Genomic DNA, 10889 nt, shown 5'->3' with positions numbered 1-10889 from the left:
GGGCGGGGGGGGGGCGGTGGGCGGATGTTGGTATTTTCAGTGAGATTCCACTGATTTTTATAAACTAGCCGAGGGAGAACTGCCATCCTTAGGGCAGTCTCTCCATGTATCCAAGTCCACCCCCCCAGTGCCTTTCTCGAGGATGTCAAAATATTCCTTCTACAGTTTTGTACATTTCTTGTTAAGTTTCTTCCTAATTATTTTATCTTTTTTGTGGCCACTGTAGATGGGATTCTCTCTTCCTTTGTATTTTCCAACTGGTTGGTTTGCCTATGTGAGGGGGAGGAATGCTTGTTCATTTCCTCAGGTATAATTTATACTCAATGAAAAGGTACAATTCAATCAGTTTTGACTAATTTATGTGGAGACACAGAACATTTCCAATGCCCTGGAAAGTCCATGTGAGTCCCTTCCCATCTAGTGAATGCTAGCAATTTTTATACTTTAATTTGATAACCTAGTTCTTTAACTGAGTGAAAGTGGGCGAAAGGGAGACTATAACCAAATTAACAGCAAATCTAACCATTACTGAGATGCATCTAGTCCCCGCTTACCTGAATGGAGAACTGGACTCACCCCCGCCACCCCCGCCCAGTCTGAACTAAGCACAGCACCTGCTCGGGGTGTGGGACAGGGACCCTGGGGGCATGCGTGCACCTTTCCTGGGCTCTGAAAGCTTTCCCTTTATAGCTTCCCACCCTTACTCTGTCTTGAGGGCCCCTCCCCATCAGTGCTCTGCTCTGCCCGAAAAGGGAAGGAGGGCAGCTTTGAGAAGAAAAGGAAGGCGTGAGTGGGGTGAGGACGCCTGCGCTCAGGGTGTCACCACGCCCATGGGGCCGATCGGACACACAAAACCAGATTCGCTGCTCATGACATGGTGCCGTGAAGCAATCTTACAGCAGGCAAAGTGTTTTCTTTAAGGAAGCTATTTCATACAAAGGCTGGTGCTGTTAACTATATGATATCTAAAGCCACGAAAATGCTCTCTTCTGAAGCACCTAATGTAAAAAAAAATGCCCAAAGCTAAATGACAACAGACTGAAGCAATTTAAGGAGGATTAGCCTGCCACTTCCCGAAAGCACTGGCAGTTGTGTGTTCCAGTGTGGAGAAGTTCACGTTGTGACCTATTCCGGTGTCTGCTCTTCAAAGAAGCCAGACAACCTCTGAAGACAGGTTTCACTCTGAAGCCTGCTGCAGGGCCTGCCGGGCTGTCACTGAAAACAATTTGGTTATGATTCGCAGGTGCACTGAGACAAGTGAAACTACAACTGTTCCAATCAACAACTTCCCCTACTGTCCTGTTTCTAATTTAAGGGTAACTGATGCCAAAACACGTGACTTCCTACAATTTGCTGTGTGGAAATGCTGGCTGTGTCACGTCACCAGAAAGTTAACTGCAGAATAATTTTTTTTTGCAGTACGCGGGCCTCTCACTGTTGTGGCCTCTCCCGTTGCGGAGCACAGGCTCCGGACGCGCAGGCTCAGCGGCCACGGCTCACGGGCCCAGCCGCTCCGCGGCATGTGGGATCCTCCCAGACCGGGGCACGAACCCGCGTCCCCTGCATCGGCAGGCGGACTCTCAACCACTGCGCCACCAGGGAAGCCCCCAGAATAATTTTTGACAGGCAACCCCAGCTTCGGTTACAGTGAAGAGGCTACATGACAATCACAATACTCCATGTGAATGCGGTAACGAAGGTCAGTGACCCACACGTGCTGGAAAATGGACGGAGAGGGGTTAATGCACGTTTGTTCCCTTCACGGGCCCCCACGTGCAGCCGTGCGTGCAGCGTTCCAGGCACGGGTGATGGGCGGCGCGTGCTGTGCGGTGCCTGGTGGTTTTGTGCATGCACCATTTAAAACAGGCATCTCTACCCTCGAAAAATCCACTACAACTGCTAGTATCTTCATAAGACATCACCAACTATTAGCCTCAGCTGAGCCCATCTAACTTTCCAAACTTTCCGCAGCACACAACACTAATCTAGGATGACACAGAAGCCGGGGAAACCGGACCAACAGCTGCATACCACAAAGAAGACCAGCTTTTGGACCAAGAGCTAAAAAGGTATAAAATCAAATCAAGCAAGGTCAAAGTATCCTTGATAAGAATGAAAAACCATTCTGGTAAATTTGTTTATAAAGTTATTTCCTCTCGGGACTTCCCCGGTGGTCCGGTGGTTAAGAATCTGCCTACCAAGGCAGGGGACATGGGTTCAATCCCTGGTCAGGGAACTAAGATCCCACATGCTGTGGGGCAACTAAGCTCGTGCGCCACAACTACTGAGCCCACGTGCTACAACTACTGAAGCCTGCGTGCCTAGAGCCTGTGCTCCGCAATGAGAAGCCACCATGATGAGAAGCCCCTGCTCGCCACAACTAGAGAAAGCCCACACGCAGCAACAAAGACCCAACGCAGCCATAAATAAATACATTTATATTATAAAAAAAAAAAAAAAAGATGGGCCAAAGACCTGAACAGACACCTCACCAAAGGGGACACGGAGATGGCAGATAAGCACCTGAAGAGATGCTGCACATCATCTGACATCAGGAAAATGCAAATTAAAACAATGAGATACCACTCTACGCCTATTAGAATGGCCAAAGTCCAGAGCACTGACACCACCGAATGCAGGCGAGGGTGTGGAGCAACAGGAGCTCTCATTCACTGCTGGTGGGAACGCAGGACGGTGCAGCCACTTTGGAAGACAGTCTGGTAGCTTCTTCCAAAGCTAAACACACTCTTACCGTGCGATCCAGCTATCGCGCTCCTTGGTGTTTGCCCAAAGGAGATGAAAACCTAGGTCCACACAAAAACCTGCACATGGATGTTTACAGCAGCTTTATTCATAATGCCCAAAACCTGGAAACAACCAAGATGTCCTGCAGTAGGTGAATCAATAAATACATCAATGAAATAGTATCCAGCACTAAAAAGAAATGAGCCATCAAACCATGAAAAGCCATGGAGAAGCCTTAAATGCACATCACTAAGTGAAAGAAGCCAATCTGAGAAAGCCACATGCTATAGGATTCCGACATGACATGACATTCTGGAAAAGGAAAAGCTACGGAAACAGTATAAGGATCAGTGGTTGCCACCCCCAGTGTGTGTGGCATGAGGGTGGAAAGAATGAATAAGCAGAGCACAGATTTTTAGGGCAGTGAAACTACCACTATCTAATGGCAGATACACGGCATTACACATGTGCCCAAACCCAAGAATGTACACCACCAAGAGCGATCTCAACGTCAACTCTGGTCTCTCGAGGATTAGGACGTGTTGATGTAGGACCAACCATTTACCAAACACACCACGCTGGCGGGGGAAGCTGGTAATGGGGGAGGCTGTGTGTGTCTGAGGATGGGGGTTTACAGGAGGAACTCTGTGCTCTATGCTAAATCTTGCTGTGGACCTAAAACTGTCCTAAAAAATAAAGTTTATTTTTTTTTAAATGTTGTGTCCTTACATTAGAAAAACAGAAGACACAGTCCAAAACATCTGACCAGAAAGGCATTAAGAGGTGGTCGTGCCATGACTTGGGGACCTTTCTCACACCTGAAATTATCCAGTTGCGAATTGACCTGCCTCAGATATTATGTGTGTCACTTGCAGAAACCCAGGTTAGTTTCCTGTGATCACTCACTCAAATGTGCCTCTAGTCTACCGTATTTGGGCTAAAGAATTATAAAATTAACATAGACTTAAACTAGACATGTTTAACACACAGCTCAACATCCATGTGGATTAGTGTGTGCTCTGGCCTGAACGTCTGTGTCCCCCTCAGATACACACGTTGAAACCCTACCCTCCAAGGTGATGGATTAGGAGGCGGGGCCTCCAGGAGGTAACCAGGTTATGAGGGCAGAGCCCTGTGAATGAGATCAGTGCTCTTATGAGACCCCAGAGACATCTATGAACCAGGAAGCAGGCCCCCTAAGACAGACTTCCCCCGTCTATGGTATTCTGTTATGGCAGCTAAATGGACTAAGACACTGAATCCGTCTGAAACAAGTCGATTCCTGGGTTCCACCTGGGCCCACCGAAACAGAACTCTGGGGAAGGGCCCAAGAACCTGTAGGCCAACTCCCTCCAAGTGTGAGCCACTGGCTGCAGGCACATCGCCAGCCGTGCCCCCTTCACTCTCAAGGGTCCCGGCTGGCCAGCGCACTGCCCCTCTAGATAGAAATGACCAAAAGCTGATCTATGACTTAACTCTTCATAACCCAGCCTTTGAGCGTTCTGTGTCACAACCTAGTCAAGGACACTGCAGAAACCGAAAGTGACGCACGCCAGACCTGACACCCCTTTTGATTTGTGCTCCTGTCCATCACTCTGCCGTGAAGTTGGGGTGGGCGGGACGAGGAGGGATGTGACTGTGTGTGTTCTTGTGCGTGTGTATGTGTGTCTGTCAAATATTCGGAGTATTAAGAGACTGAATGGAAGGAAATCTGGAAAGGGGCCCCAGGGCACGAGGGGATGTAACTATTGCTACACTGTAACAAGTCAGTCTAATTAAAGTGCCTCTCAAGGGATGAGTAGCCGGCGACGAGCAGGGACAGCCCAGACCTGGGCACTGCAGGCATCCAGCGCGCTTCTCCTGGGCTTCTCTTCTGTTGACTACACAGCCCAGCCCTGCACCCTGGTCCCTCCCCGGACAGTGCCCGGTCTCTTCGACCAGAGGGCACCCTGCAAGGCGGCTCTCGGCACACGCCACACCCAGTGTGAGCTCTCAGAGCCGGGGACTCAGCCCCTCTTGTGTGTCTGCAGGACAGACAGTCCCGGTTGTCAAGGTCCTGGCAGCGTGGCATCCTTGGAGGTGGCCTGAGCCCTCTCTTTGCCTTCAGGTGCCATCAGACCCGGGGGGCACCCAACACCAGCGTCCCGACCTTTCTCCCACGCCGGCACCCCGGGGAAGGGAGAAGGCGCTCCCTGCAGGAGGCAAGTGGGCCTGGGCCGCCCGTCCAGGGGCCGAGAAGCAGCTCGGGTCACTCTGGGTGGGCACAGGTACCCGGATGGCTTTATAATAATGAATTCGCAAGCACGGAAGGCAGAGGACCAGGCTAAGCATGATTACTCCGTTCAGAAAAGAAAAAAGCAACTTTGAGAAAATCCCTCCGCCTTCAGAGAGGAGAACAGGGTAACCGCAGAGCTCGAGGAAGATCCATTTCTCTTCTGAGTAGGGGGCAGAAGCCAGCGTGTCAGCGCCAGTGCACAGCAGAGACTGTTCTTCATGCGCCGTTAAACTGGCGCGTGCTGCAGGGTCAGTAAACTTGCAAAATACACACTCTACCTCAGAACTATTTGTTAAAAGTCACCCCACCACCACCCCCACCACCCCAGATAGATCACAGCATCTCACAATGTCACGCCTGTGTGGGATTCTTCAGGAATCACTGTCTTTAATGAGACAGGACACAAGAGCAGTGGCTCTCACTGTTGGGGTTTACATGTGGCGCACCCCAAACCCTCGCCGTCCTGCCTGTCGGAGTTCCCGGTGCCCTGTGTAGAGCCAACACATCTAACACGTCCAAGCAGACTCGTGCCCGAGCAGCTGGGAGGCCTGCGCTGGCCCTGCCTCCTCAGAGGTAATCTGTAGGCATCAAAAGGGCTTCCACCAGCCCTGGGCTTCCTGGTCCCCAGGACGGCAGGAGGACCACCTCTGATTCCCCCACCCTGGCCAACACCTGTGACCCCGAGGGCGGGCAGAGAGCAGGATGGGAGGCAGGGGCTCAGGTGGACCTAAAGGACAAGTGAGGTCACATCTAAACCAGAGGGGAAGAGCCTCGGCCACGGTGCTCCCTGCGGAGGGTCTGGCAGGTACGCCCGAGCCCATCCGTGTGCGCCCAGCACGCTGGGTGAACCTGGGCCAGCTGCGCACCCACAGCGGTGAAGCGCATCAGGGGCAGAGCCCTCCTGGAAGGGTACCAAGAGGCTCCCGAGAACAATGACCCTCCAGTTGCGAAGCAACTGGCCAAGGGCAGGGCGCGGATGGAAAGGATGCCAGGCAGCTTGACTCTCTCCACTCTCAGGGCCTTGGGTTTTCTCTGACAGCACACCCAACTCCAGAAGCCCCTTTTTCATCCAAAAAGGGAGCATCAGAATTGCCAACAGAGCCACGAACTCCTACCAAGAATTCCTAGGACCTCCAGGGACAGGGCACAGCTGCAGGTCCCGCATGGTTGCAGCCCTGCCCAGACATGGAGGACTGCATCATCCCTTAGGAAAGGAACCTACAGCAGGATGAGGGGGTGAGTGGCGCGGAGCTCATGACGAGCACCAGGGAGCCAGTGACCCCCTTCCTGACTCCAGAAGGAGCAAAGGAAGGCTCGGCTCTACTCCACCAGACAACCTCGGGGGAGCCCCGGTCAGCTCCGACGCCAGGTGTGCGGGAGCCCCCTGCCCCCCGCATAGAGAGCACCATACAGGACTCCGTGCTGCCCCTGCCCTTCTGCCCGGGGGACAGGGCAGCTGCCACTCCGGACCATCTAAAAGCACAGTGTCAGGTTAAAATAAGCAGAAAGGCACGTGGAAGCGAACTCGGCAAACTCTAGTGACAGCTTACATGACAGAAAACGTGTTTAATATTAGATCCTATCAGAGCACATACTATCTATCCTACTTCCTAAAATTGAGAGGGTACGGCATTAGGACGGAAATCAAGCACGCTCCCAAACAGAATATCCGTCTTCACCTTCTACTGAAGCAAACTGTTCCCAACACACGAAGGAAAGCAAGGCCTAGCATCCAACACTCAGAAAGCTCATCTAGGAGGAAATTACACTGAAACAAGGACAAACTGCTTTGTCCCCAAAGAAAACATTCTCTGCAACAGTTACCTTCTTTGAAAAATACAGAAAGACCTGCTCATCTAACTTTTCACCTCTGACCTTTACATGGTTTTCCTTCATCTGCACAATCAGGTGAGTAGGAGGTTTTTTGTTTTCTAATTAAAAAGCTGCCAGAGGTTTTTTTTCTTCCCCTTCTTCTGAATGCTTCTAGCATCAATTTGCTAGTTTAAGCCTCTAGGGTCAGAATGAAGCTTTGGCTACCATGGAAACAGCAGCAAGCTTTTAAACTGGGCGGCTCCTGGAACCCCAGGTAGCCTAGGAAAACTGAGCTCCAAGATCCACCTAAAATGCCAAATGGGCGGCCACTTCCAACAGTTCTAGAAGAGACAAGTATTTCTCCAAACTTCTCATTACTTCATCTAAGGCGCAGGGCCAGGTACCAATAAACGCAGGTTCTGTCATCCACGATATGGAAGAGACAGGCAAGCTGCCTAAGGATACTCGTAACAACCAAATGGTACTTTTAAAAAATGAAAAGAAAGATTCCTCACGTTACACACGTATAATCAAAAACAAGGAATTCCCTGGCGGTCCAGTGGTTAGGACTCAGCACTTTCACGGCCGTGGGCCCGGGTTCAATCCCTGCTCGGGGAGCTAAGATCCCGCAAGCCTCAAGGCACGGCCAAAACAAAAAGGAAAAAGAATAGACCTCAGGGCTTCCCTGGTGGCGCAGTGGTTGAGAGTCCGCCTGCCGATGCAGGGGATACGGGTTCGTGCCCCGGTCTGGGAGGATCCCACATGCCGCGGAGCGGCTGGGCCCGTGAGCCATGGCCGTTGAGCCTGCTCGTCCGGAGCCTGTGCTCCACAACGGGAGAGGCCACGACAGTGAGAGGCCCACATACCCCAAAAAAAAAAAAAAAAAAAAAAAAAAAAAAAAGAATAGACCTCAAAGACAGGGATATAATTAAGGGATACCACTAAAGACTGCCAAGATGTAATGAACCCTTCTGATGGTACTTACATGGGATATCAAATCAAAGCAGTTTCCAGACTCTCCGTGTACCCTAAGGCAGAAAAGGATGCAGTGCTACAAAAGGAGAACTGGAGACGACTCAACTGTCTAACAATATGGGATTATGTGAATTACGGTCCATGTGTTGGGTAAACACAAAATGTCAATGTTTTTAAGGAGAGGAAGTACGAAATATATTTGAGGAATGTTAAAATCAAAACTAGTTTTTTTTTTAAAAGGTAACATTTTGGTGAATGAAGGGAACATACACAGCTTTAGTCTAGGGTTAAATTCATTCTTACTCTCTGAGACCATAAAAACAAACAACAGGGGCTTCCCTGGTGGTGCAGTGGTTGAGAATCCGCCTGCCAATGCAGGGGACACGGGTTCGAGCCCTGGTCCAGGAAGATCACACATGCCGCAGAGCAACTAAGCCCATGCGCCACAACTACCGAGCCTGCGCTCTAGAGCCCGCAAGCCACAACTACTGAGCCCGCGTGCCGCAATTACTGAAGCCCATGCGCCTAGAGCCCGTGCTCCGCAACGAAAAGCCACTGCAATGAGAAGCCCGCACACTGCAATGAAGAATAGCCCCACCTCGTCGCAACTAGAGAAAGCCTGCGCACAGCAACAAAGACCCAATGCAGCCAAAGATAAATAAAATAAATTAAAACAACGACACCACCACCGCCGCCACCACCACCAACACCCAGCATTCTGCAGTCACTGCCCCGAGCCTTGCACACCTGAATGTGGCTGAAGGTCAGGGCTCCACACAGGGGGGATGAGTCATGCCTGCACCATTTACAGGACAGACTGGCACTGCTGAGCTACCAAGAACGTGGTCTAAAGCCACACTGCAGACCTTGTGAAGTCTCTACACCCTTCAAAAACTCTCCCACTGACTCATGATCACCTACAGTCGGTTTTACCCAGAGGTAGGCGCGGTCCAAGGACAGTCCCCATAGGGGAGCCCCTGTGCTGGGCCTCAGGCCCACTGCAGGCAGGGGACAGGGGAAGGCAAGGCAGTGGCTTCCTCGGCCCAGCTCAGGGAACCAGCTGGAGCGCACAGGACAGCTCCCACGAAGGAGGAGGGGGCAGGAGGGAGCTTCCCGAATGGCGCCAATCAGGCTGCAAGCTCACGGACTCTGTCCTCCCCTCTACAGAGAGGGGTAACCCCTTCACCCGCAGGGCCCCTGACGTTCTGTGAGGAAGAAACCCAGTTTGGTACCTGAATTCCCCTGCTGCCTGGAAAGGTCAGCTATTCAGAACCGGCGCTTTCCTGGGATCCCGGAGGCTGAAGTGCTCAAAGTAAGCAGTACTATCACGTGTGCAATTAATCATGACAGTCCTGTGGCTCCACCAAAAATGGCTTCCGGGGCCTCCCTGGTGGCGCAGTGGTTGAGAGTCCGCCTGCCGATGCAGGGGACACGGGTTCGTGCCCCGGTCCGGGAGGATCCCACGTGCCTCGGAGCAGCTGGGCCCGTGAGCCATGGCCGCTGAGCCTGCGCGTCTGGAGCCTGTGCTCCGCAACGGGAGAGGCCATGGCAGTGAGAGGCCCGCGCACCGCGATGAAGAGTGGCTCCCGTTCGCCACAACTAGAGAAAGCCCTGGCACAGAAACGAAGACCCAACACAGCCAAAAATAAATAAATTAATTAATAAACTCCTACCCCCAACAACTTCTGTAAAAAAAAACTGCAGTGCTTTCAGTATGTATAAAAAGCCTTAAGATGTAAATGCTCTCTGATCTTGCAATTCTGCTCTTTGGAACTCTTTGGAAAGCAAAGCCCTGTACAGGGATGCCGATTACACCACTGAGAAACCTGCCAAGTGTCCAAAAAAGACCTGGTCACATAAAGTAAGGCAGATCCTGGCACAAAATCCACATTGTGGGATTACCTGTTGACATGGAAACATGCCTAAAATTAGGTACAAAAAAGCAGATTATAGCCCTTTTGGCTCTCAGAGCAGCACCATGGCGGTCGGAAAGAACAAGCGCCTTACGAAAGGCGGTAAAAAGGGAGCCACGAAGAAAGTGGTTGGCCCATTTTCTAAGAAAGATTAGTATGATGGGAAAGCACCAGCTATGTTCAATGTAAGAAATATTGGGAAAACACGAGTCACGAGAACTCAAGGAACCAAAATCACATCTGACGGCCTCAAGGGTCGTTTGTTTGAAGTGGGCCTTGCTGATCTGCAGAATGATTAAGTTGCATTTAGAAAATCAAGCTTATTACTGAGGATGTTCAGGGCAAAAACTCCTTGACTAATTTCCAGAGCATGGATCTTACTATCTTACCCATGACAAAATGTGCTCCACGGTCAAAAAATGGCAGACGGTGATTGAACCTCAGGTCGATGTCAAGACTACTGATGGTTATTTGCTTCGTCTATTCTGTGTGGGTTTTACTAAAAAACGCAACAATCAGATTCAGAAGACCTCTTATGCCCGGCACCAGCAGGTCCGCCAGATCTGCAAGGTGATGATGGAAATCATGACCCGAGAGGTGCAGACAAATGACTTGAAAGAGGTGGTCAATAAACTGATTCCAGACAGCATTGAAAAAGACATAGAAAAGGCCTGCCAATCTATTTATCCACTCCATGATGTCTTTGTTAGAAAAGTAAAAATGCTAAAGAAGCCCAAGTTTGAATTGGGAAAACTCATGGGGCTACATGGTGATGGTAGTAGTTCTGGAAAAGCTACTGGGGACGAGACAGGTGCTAAAGTTGAACGAGCTATTGGATATGATCCACCAGTCCAAGAATCTGTTTAAAAATCAGACTTTTGGGCTTCCCTGGTGGCGCAGTGGTGGAGAGTCCGCCTGCCGATGCAGGGGACATGGGTTTGTGCCCTGGTCTGGGAGGATCCCACGTGCCGCGGAGCGGCTGGGCCCGTGAGCCATGGCCGCTGAGCCTGTGCGTCCGGAGCCTGTGCTCTGCAACGGGAGAGAGGCCCGCGTACCGCAAAAAAAAAAAAAAAAAAAAAAAATCAGACTTTTAATGGTGACAAATAAAAGACCTTATTTGTGTGTGGCGGGGGGAAGAGCAGATTATAAATCAAGTACACATTACGGTC

General features: G+C 50.9%; 1 pseudogene; it reads left to right on the top strand.

The window, feature by feature from the left end:
- Positions 1-9785: 9785 nt before the first annotated feature.
- LOC103068648 (40S ribosomal protein S3a pseudogene) lies at positions 9786-10587 on the top strand (annotated as a pseudogene).
- The last annotated feature ends 302 nt before the right edge of the window (positions 10588-10889 follow it).

Source organism: Lipotes vexillifer, unplaced genomic scaffold (assembly GCF_000442215.2).
Source record: "Lipotes vexillifer unplaced genomic scaffold, Lipotes_vexillifer_v1.1 scaffold394, whole genome shotgun sequence".
NCBI classification, from domain to species: Eukaryota; Metazoa; Chordata; class Mammalia; order Artiodactyla; family Lipotidae; genus Lipotes; species Lipotes vexillifer.
The sequence above is the reverse complement of the archived record's forward strand: the minus strand, read 5'-3'. Positions and strand labels throughout refer to the sequence as shown.